Source organism: Benincasa hispida, chromosome 10 (genome assembly GCF_009727055.1).
Source record: "Benincasa hispida cultivar B227 chromosome 10, ASM972705v1, whole genome shotgun sequence".
In the NCBI taxonomy this organism is placed as follows: Eukaryota; Viridiplantae; Streptophyta; class Magnoliopsida; order Cucurbitales; family Cucurbitaceae; genus Benincasa; species Benincasa hispida.
Window position 1 is genome coordinate 14,545,158 of NC_052358.1, and position 10,491 is coordinate 14,555,648.

The window sequence follows — 10,491 nt, forward strand, 5'->3', positions numbered from 1 at the left end:
TGAAAAGATGTTAATGTTCACATCCTCAAATTTAAAAAGATTTAATTCCACCTTAAATCTTCTAACTAGTTTAAGTAGAAAGTTTAAATTTAGATTTAATTAAACGATGTTATATTTAGCAACTTTGATCGGAACACCATATATTTATTTTGTATTATTATTATTATTATTTTTAGATAAACAAAAGAAATAATCAAGCCATGACACCCCTAGGTCGAAGGATAAAGTTCCTAATATTGAACTGACAGTTGGCTACTCAACAAACCGTAGACTCTAGAAGATAGCAACAACCTCAGCACGCAGAGGAGAAAAATGCCGATCCTGAAACCCATACGCTACAATTTTCAATACGGTCGAATCATGTAGAAGGACGATACCAAAACTCCACACATCAACCTCCTTACATTAAGGGTTTACAAACTTTTAATTTAATCAAGATCCAACATGCATTTGAACTCATTTTGGAGAAAAACGGAGAAATTTTGTGTTAATAAATAAAAATGGAAATTTATACATTTCACTAATGCATTTACTTAATTTCATTGGATAAATTGGAATTAATTGGTGTTATTCAAAAGGGGGAAAAAAGAATTACTAGATGAAATACTTGGAGAAAAAAAAAATCGCCGGCTTCATCACGAATGTTGCTTCCGTCGATTGATTTGTTCATCGATTTCGTTGATCTGATCCTTGAACCGATGCATCTCTTCTCAATTCCGGCTGCTGCAGAATTTGAGCACGAATCGTTTCATAATGCGCTACTCTTTCTCGTAGGGCGTTTTCTCCTCTAAGCGTCTCCATCATTGCCGAAGAAGAATCGCGAGTGGAGAAACTCAAGACTTGCAATCTGCAGAGAGGGCAACTCGAATGATCACGAAACCAGGCGTCGATGCAACAACTATGAAACGAATGATTGCAATTCGGTAAGTGTTTAATCAATTCCCCTTCTTCGAATTCACCCAAACAAACAGCGCATTCCGTATTGAAGCTTGCCGTTGATTCGGATTCTTCATTCTTTTTGAACTGTGATATAGGTAGCAAACGAATCATGGAGGCCTCCAATCCATGTCCATGGACTTGCAGAGAAGGACCATTAGGGTTTTCCTCAAATTGGACCCTAGGTCGACCGGAAATCAGTCCATGAAACACACGGAACAGATGTTTCAAAAGTCTATAGTTGCTCAACAGTAGAAAGACTATGCAGACGATGGCGATGGTCGAGATTGACCACGGACTCCAGCTAGAGTAATCAGGCACCGGAGATGGCGGCGGCGGACTCGATGGCATGTAAGATGATATACTCGTAGATGAGACGAAAGCATTTGAAGATAATAAAAGTTAGTGAAGGGTTTCGATGATTATTGTTTTGGTCTATAAATAAGATGAATAGTGAATCTCGCACCTGAATTTCTCCGTCAAAAAGCAGATTAAAATTGTATTTAGATGATATCTAAGTAGAAAACGAAAGAAGACATTGAAAGCTAGTTATAATATTTGGATAACAATGCAAGAAGTTAAAGTTTCTTATCAATCAGATTAACAAACCACCCTGTTTAAATATTGTTGTTTCTTGTCAATATGGGAAAAAATGAAGTTGAGAATTGATTAGCATGATGGGGTCGATGAAGTTAATTTTGATGTAATTAAAACTTCAAATCTCGTCAATAAAACTACTACCAAGTCATTTTTTACACTGCCAATTCCAGATCTTGATTTGTACAATGGTGGGTCATTGAATTTTCTGTCTCTTGGCTGCTAGAATTTGAGGGTGGTTAACATTTGGAGCCATCAGCAAGGCACTGTTGAAGCAAGAACCAGAAGGGCCATTTGTGAAACTCAACATGGAGGAAGCTGAACAAATTTGAGAAGATCCACGGGACATTTCAGTGCGTAGAAGAGAATGGAGTGGCTTTGGGGAAGGGTTGCTAGGTTTTGAAGTGGTGTTTTGATTGATATTTTTAGTGTTGCAGCCATCCACTAGAAGAGGGGGAATCTTGAACGCTTGCAATGGCGGAGGATTACGCCATTGGGGAAGTGGCCCAGCGACGAGAAGCGTCTGAAGTAAAGGACCGGCTTCTGTAACAGCTTGCAGGAGCTTTCCTTTCCGAGGCAATGTTTTTCCCTTAACAAGATTATCAATCACTGCATAAAATGGATCAGCCTTTTCTGTTTTGGGAATGTCTAGACCTGTGGTCAGAGGAGGCTGAGGGGGATTATACTCTGTGACAAAGGGCTGATTTACAAAACTTATCTTGCTTGAATCAGCCATGTTTGCAGTGGAGAAATCTGGTGATGAAACTCCATCAAAGAATGAATCTGCCGGTGAAGAACCGTAAGAATGGTGATTATAAGTTTCATATAGACTGCTTGATTCGGTAATGCTTGAATTTGCTTTGGTAGGTATGTTGAGAGGGCTTTCAGGTTGGAAATGAAGCAGAGCTGGTAATTCAGTTGCAGTAGTTGGCATGAACTTGTTCATCAGTTTCTGCAGCTGATCTCTTGCTTCATCTCTTTCTTCATATGCTGCCTGCAGGAGAAGAAGTAAGCTCCTCACTTTTTCTTTGTTCTTTATACTTTCTTCATTGGCTTCCATTTTTAGTGACTCCAGTTCAAAAGTAGTCTGTAGAAGTTTCTGCTTCAACTCCTCCACGTTCTGCCAATTGAAATTAGTTTTATTAGTATAATCACAACAAAAGATTTGTTTTAAAGAGAGAGAAAAAGTGAGAAGATAATTATAAAGTATTGGGGAATGCCAAGAAGGCACTTGGAAATCCAAAGTCCAGTGTCAAATAATGCTGCAAATTAGTTACTATTAATCAATGTCATGGAATAACATATAGAATAATTCTCATCAATACCGACATATTCTTTTCTATTTGCAACCAAACATGCTCAGATCAAAAAAGTCAGCACACACGTCGTGAACAGCACAAACACTGTTACTTCCCTTCCCTGCTTCTGCTACTTGGAACAAAACAAATAGAGAATTTGCAGTTCATTCCCCCCACCTAAGAACAAAGAAAACAAGATCTAGCTGGAACATGTCTTCTGATATAGGAAATCATTACAACACCCAACTTCAGTGAACTTAAGTTATCATTTTCCATTAAAAAAATTTGAACTCTTAAAGAAAAACAGAGTGAACGAGATCAGGGGAAGACCAAACAAACAATCATTAGTTCAAACACCCAAAATTGAGAAGACCCAGAAGAATAAATGAACTGAACCAACTCTTGGAACATGAAAAGAGAAAGAAAAAGAGAGACCCACCTCCTGAAATCTCCATAAACAGCCCAAATCCTCCATGGTTTCCACTTCTTGGCCAATATGGAGAAAAGTATAGGGGAGTTTAAGAAAGAAAGTTGGACCCTGAGACATTTATAAATTGATGAGAATGATAGGACAGGTTATAAGCTAGAGAGAGAGAGAGAAATGTTCCTTTTTTAATTTTTTTTTTTTTTTTTTTTTTTTTTTTTTTTTTTTTTTTTTTTTACAAAGTTCCAGAGAAAAGGAGAGGGTCATGTATAGAAAGAAATGAAATTCCAAATTCTACGCCCGAGAGGCAGGGGGGGTATTGAATTCCATTATAAACCACTTCATCTCTCTGTGAATACTTCTCTCTCTTTGCTCAAAAATGGAAACAAAGAAAGGGAATTCCCTCTCTCTCTTTCTCTCACATGAAGGTCAAGCAGTAAAGACCGGTTAGATTTCCCTTATATAAAACTCCCCTCACTACTACAATACACAAATACTAAGCTTAGACTCTAATAAAGTTTAAAAATCCCAAATTATCTCCTTTTAAATTTTAATTTCCCCCCGCCGGCTCTCTCTTTTATCTCTATTAACTGTAACATTTTTACGTGTACAAAGGGGTGGGAAATGGGCCCATCAAAGCCCATCTTGTCATTCATCCATTTCTGTGGTCTCACATTATGGATCCAAGTAATCTGTAGAAAATTGGAATATTACAACTTTTCTTTCTTTTAGAAAAAAAGGGTTCTTTTTTAAGTTCAATTATAAGTTGTCTTTAAATTTTAAAGATGGTGTGGATTCGATAACTAAGATCTCATTTGATAATTTTTAGTTTTTGGTTTTTAATTAAGTCTATTTTTTTCATTTTCTTATAATCATTTGCATTTTTCTTAAGTATAAGATTTAAATTCTTAGTCAAATTCCAAAACCAAAAACAAGTTTTTAAAATCTATTTTTTTTAGTTTTCAAGTTTTGGCTTAGTTTTTTAAAACATTGGTAAATAATATAAAAAAACAAGAAATTTAGAGGTAAAATGAGTGTTTATAAGCTTAATTTTAAAAAATTTAAAACTAAATAGTTACCAGACGGATTCTAAACTTTCAAAAGCATTTAATAGGATAAACTTTTAGTTTTGTATTCTATAGTTTATTTAACTTTATAAAATGTTTAATGAGTCAATAAACTTTTAATTTTGCATCCAATATATGTTTCAATTTTAAATTTTGTGTCAGATAGGTTATTTATCTATTCTATATATTTTTTAAATTCATGGATCTATTAAATACAAAATTTGAAGTTTAAGATTTTTTTAAGACGTAAAATTAAAATAATATCTAATATATGATTATTCAAAATCTTAAATATGTCAATGACCTATTAGACACAAAACTGAAAGTTAAGGAGCTTATTAGACATGAACATAAAATTCATGAACTAGATTTACAGTTTAACAAAATATATAAACAATATACGAGCTAGGAGATTTAAACTTTAGACTTCTTGGTCGACGATATATACTTTGATGATTTATAAAATTAATAATTGAGTTTTTCTTTACTCTCTTAAGTAAGGCATAAATTGTATTATTAGTACTTATATTTATATTGGGGATGTGAAATGATGATAGCTTTTTATATTTTATTGATATATCGATGAATATTTTAATAATTCTTTTATGGTAGATGTAATATTCTAAAAAGTAATTTTTTTTAGAAAAAAAGAAAAAGAAAAAGTAATTGATAGGGTGAGAGGGAGAACACTGGCTATTTTGAAACAATGGCATTTATTTTTCTTCTTATAAAAAGTGTGACTCTTTGTTATTTTACGTTACATGACACAAATGTCCAAAAAAGAGGAGACCAAACTCGCTTTTACCTCCCTAGTTTCCTAACAGCTAACGACTTTACCTGTCGACAAATCCTTGGAATATCGTGGAAATTATTACAAAATATATACCCACATACATAGACTCTTCAAATAGACATCAATATTAAACTAAACTATGGTTTTAATTTAATCATTTTTTTTTCCTCTCCTTATGACCGAATGATTATTTGACTTCCCCAGTCTAGGAACATACATAACGTTACGTATAATAATTTATAAAATTAATATGTTATAAAGTATAATTTGGAAATAAGTCTAAATCATAATAAGGGGTGGGATTAGGACTTGTGAGGGGGCTTAATTAACAGAGAGGTCTATGGGTTGGATTGTCGTGAAGTGCAAATTCACATGGGAAGTTAGGTAGGTGTCTGAGAGGGGCCATGGGATTTGACACGTGGACAAAATGTCCAAGTTGGCGTCGCCGTCTTCTAAATACGTGGCACCGGACTGTGACCGGAGTTCTGCATGGTTCGGAGAACCTTTGTTTTTTCCTCTTTTTCTTCACCGTGCGATGTGGCACATGCACTTGCCAATTAATCGTGCTACATACGTGGCTACTTCTAGCTTGCACGTGCTTCCCCCCCCCCCCCCCCCCCCCCCCCAATTTATTTTTCGTTAATATTAATTAGTGGGGATAAGTATGAATTGGTCTATGTCCTATTCTAATTCTTTCTCAATAACCGCCGTACTCTAGAGATGCGTTTCTTTTCTTACTTTATATAGATATACACAATTCATTTTTTCTTTGGGCTAAATTACCCATTTGTGGTTTGAGTTTTGATAATTCACATGCACTTTTTTTTATAAAAAAAAATTGTATGAATGATTCGAAAGATTAGGTAAAAAATGTCAAATGACTCAAATTTTAAAGAAAATGTTAAATAATTTTTTGCTAACATCAAATTCGGGTGAAATTATCTCGTGTGGACATGAAAAAATATCTCGTTCTTGCTCTCTCTCGCACTCTCGCACCATCACCTCTCTTGCTCCATCATTTTCCTCTCCACATCATTGCTCTCCTCCTCACATAGATCTGTTATCTCGTTCGCTCTCACTCTCATTCTTGCTTCGTCTTCTCTCCCTTTCGCTCTCGGTCGTTCTTGCTCTCGTCTATTGGAGAATCTCTCTTGTCTGCTGGAGAAGGCGTGGTCGTGCTAGAGAAGAAGAAGACTCGTGGAAGAAGGAACAAAAAAAACCCAATCGGAGAAGAAGAAAACTAGGGAGATGAAGAAGATGTGAAGTAGAAGAAGAAAAAAAAATCCAACCAAAGAAGAAGAAGACACCGTGAGAAAGAAAATTATAAAAAATAAAAATAAAAATAGACCTATCAGTGGTCTAGAAAAGAAGAAAGAAAAAGGAAAAAATAAATAAATGAAGCACAATACCGTAAGTTTACTTGTCTATAACATCAACAGAAGGTCATTTGGTATTTTTTTAAAAAAAAAATTTGGGTCACTTGGCATTTTGGGTCTAATTTTTGGATCATCTTTGATCCACTATCACTGTTGTTACAGTAAATTTTTGTTTGTAAGAGTATATTTTGAATATTGCGTGAACTTTAAAATAAAGTTTTTTAGCATGTGTGTTTTTAGATTATGTTCTCTACATATATAAGTAGACAAAATGTGTGGTTGATGCTAATTATGTCTAGTGAGTTGATGTTGAACAAAAAAAAGGGTACGGTGATGCAATATATGACACGGGGGTCGTATGGGTGTTTAAAAAATTCGATGACTCGAAAAATCCGATTAATCCATTCTAAACCATACGATTTAGATTGGACTATTAGTTTTGGTTGGATTTGGTTCAAATAAATGAAAATTTTATAATTTGAGTTGGTTCATGAGTTCACCAAAAATAACTTGAGTCGACTCATCTAACCCGAATTCATTATTAATATTAAAAAGTATGTTTTTTTTAAAAAAAAAAACTTCTAATACAATTATATACACCAATATTTATTTTAATTTCACTTACTTTCATGATTTTCTTAGACTATTTATTATCCATCAATAATTTAAAATGATTTTTTAACATTATGAAAATAATTTTTTCATAATATAATTAAAATTCATTTGTTAATTTTATTTCAATACACGAAGATTTTTAACCAAATTTTTTTACATATTAACATGCTACTTTTTAAAAACAAATTTTTAATAATGACCCGAACGATTCGAACTAATCCAGCCTAAAATTTTTAGGATTGAGTTGGGATGGATTTATTATTTAATAAGGGATGTTTGAGTTGAAGAAATTTACAAATACAATGATTATATTAGGTTTAAAAAGTGTCTCAATCTAACCTATCTCAACTCACGAATACACTTACGAAGGGGTTTAAAATATGATCAACTATGTAAATTTGTTTGCTTTTCCAATCAATAATCTCTTTGATTTTAAGAAATCTTTCCGAGAAATGTTTACAAACATATGGTGATCTTTTTAGATACGAGTTTTAAAGAAGAAGAAAGAAATGAGGGAGAGAGTTATGAGTTTAAAATACATCGTTAATTCGTATATCATAATCGAACATTTTTTTTAAAATGTTGAAAATAAATTGATACAAATTTTAAATTTCATGAGCTAAAAATATATTTTGCCCAATATTTTTTCTACACTTAATATTTTACTAGAGGTTGGCACTGGCAGGTTAAATAAACAAATATTGTAAGCCACATTAGGGCTTAATTTTTTCTTAATAATTAAAAGTGTACGTTGATTTGACTTAATTTGATTTTTCTTTATCATAATAATGATTTCATATCAATTGAGTTACTCTTCTATTTTTTCTCTCTTTTAAATAAGATTTTCATATTGACCACATATCTTTAAAAATAACTTGAGTGTAGTTATAATTTTAGATAATTTCATTCTTATTTGTACAGTAATGTAATATCGTTGAAATAATATCTAGAAAATTAAATAAAACCAAAAATTACAATACGAACAAAATTTAGACCTACGACCTTAAAATAACTTATAATTAAATTATGCTTCCATCGATCATTCAATTTAGTTATGAATACCATGCGTATTCAATTTTTAAAACAAAATATATCCAATGTATATAAATTAAACAAAGTCTGAAATCAAAGACAATTAGATTTAGAATGATTACAATGATTACAATGCCATTTATAGCAAAGATGATTAGAATGATTTTATATGTAAATCCTAAATATTCTAATATAATATTTGAAAATATAATGGTTAAAATAAAATAAACAAAAAGGATGGAAATTATATCTATCAAGTATCAATTAAAATTTAATGATTACTGATAGAATAATCAAAGGGGAAAGGCCCCTAATTTTTAAGAGAGAATGCCCACAAAAATAGAAGGAAGATGATTGCGACAAATGGTGGTCATAATTTAACCGACGAACGATACTCTAGTAAAAGCCTCAAAGCAAAAGACTTGGACAGGAAAATTCACTGGGAATAATCATTTTGGAGCTTGGGTTAATTGGGTTTGTCGAGATGGAAAGTAAGTGGTTTCTCAGAGGAAGAAGGAATTCGACAGGTAAATTTCTCGAAAGTCATTGTAAAACTTTTTTAGTTTGGTTGTTATTTGAGTGATTAAAACTTAGAATTGTTGGTTCATGTGTTATGATTGCCATGATTATACACAAAAAGCAAAACCCAATGTGCTTAATAACTCAATTCATGTCATAGGATTCTTAATTCCAGCTACCCAAGTAATCAAACCCTTCAAAATTTTCTCCAATCCCCCAAATCCCATCCCTTCAAAACCGGTCTTTTTCATTGGTCGTTTCTACTGTATTGTTAGCATTTGGATTGGCTGTATGGCAGAGGGAAAGGATGCCCATTAAAGGCTGTGGATTTTGGAGAGGCAAAGGAATGCCCACCAAGTGTTCGATAAAAGTCCCCAATGAACTTTTTAGTGTAGGAAAAGGGTTGTCTGTTTGCCAATGCGTAGGGAGCAGTTGTGTGTAAGTGTATCGAGTTATATGAGACATGACGGCAGAGGGACGAGTGTGTGTGATGTGATGGGGTGGGGGGGGGGGGGTTGGGGGGGAGCTGCCGATAATTTTGCGTACTCTGTGCATATAAACTAACACTTACACATTCTAAACTCAAAAAGTCAATACTTACTTTCTCTCTGCTTTTACGAAATGATTAGATTTGGTGGGTGTCTCGGGAAAATATAAAAGAAAAAGGAGGACGGGAAAAAGGGGTAATAAAGAGTGGATATTTTTGAGACAAAAAGCTCGGTGAAGGAGACCACCGAACCGAAAAGACAGATGCAAAAGCAATCAATAGATTAGTGGACACAGAAAGTCAAAAAACACTTTTTTTTCCCCTTGGAATAAAATCATGGCCATTGCAATCATATATTTGAATGCTTAGTTATTTGCCAAAGGGGAAATGTTCTTTCCCCTCCATTTATTTCGTTTTCCTCCTTGAATTTCAAGTTTATATCCAATTTGATACTTCAAAAAAGTTCTAAAAGTGACAATTATTCCATCAAGCTTATTGTTGTAATAATGTCATTGGTCTTATCTCTATTAAGAAAAATGATTGATTGTAGTATATCTGACATGGTCTATTGTAGTTGTGTTGCATCATGTAAACCAAAACATCTACACATTTCATTTCGTTATGCATAAAATATACATGAATGTTTCGAACATTTTTGTTTTGACTGATATGTAAAAATGACTGATAAATATTTAGATGTCTTTTTTCTTAATCCTGACAACCAAGCAAAACATGTCATTGTCATAGTAGATTGTTCTTTTTTCAGGATAGATTTAGTAATGAGAACAACTTTTTTAAAATAATTAAAAAATATGTTTGGGACATGACTCGAGTATATAAAAACATTAAGGTCTTATTTCAAATAGGCCTATATAACTCAAGGATGGAAAAAAAAATAAATAAATAAACCCAAGAAAACTGATCTAGATTTGATTTTCATCCTTGTTTCATGCATATAACTTACTGTTGAAGGCAATTACTTCAAATACGAGTTTGCCTTTCCAACTTTTTCTTCGTTTTTTTTGTTAAAATACTACTTTAGTCAATGTATATTTAGTTAATTTTGATTTATTTTGATTCCTATACTTTCAATACTTGTTTATCTTTGTACTTTCAAAATATCTATTTTGGTCACTATATTTTTGAAATGTTTATTTTAGTCATTGTACTTTCAAAAAGTGGCCATCTTAGTCTTTTAATTTTCATTTTTTTCCTATTTTTTTTGTTCAAATTTTTACCATAATATTTCTTCACTAAATATAAAATTGTATTAAAATATTTCTGTAAAATTTATGTCAAAATTTTGGACCAAAATGGCTATCTTTTAAAAGTATATGGTCCAAAATT

General features: G+C 32.6%; 1 long non-coding RNA gene across 1 annotated transcript; it reads left to right on the plus strand.

Annotated features, from left to right (window-relative positions):
- The first annotated feature begins 347 nt into the window (after positions 1-347).
- Positions 348-3,488, plus strand: LOC120089270. Its single transcript, XR_005485125.1, has 3 exons — positions 348-923; positions 1,035-1,287; positions 1,760-3,488. It is a non-coding gene; the product is annotated as an uncharacterized LOC120089270 (long non-coding RNA).
- The last annotated feature ends 7,003 nt before the right edge of the window (positions 3,489-10,491 follow it).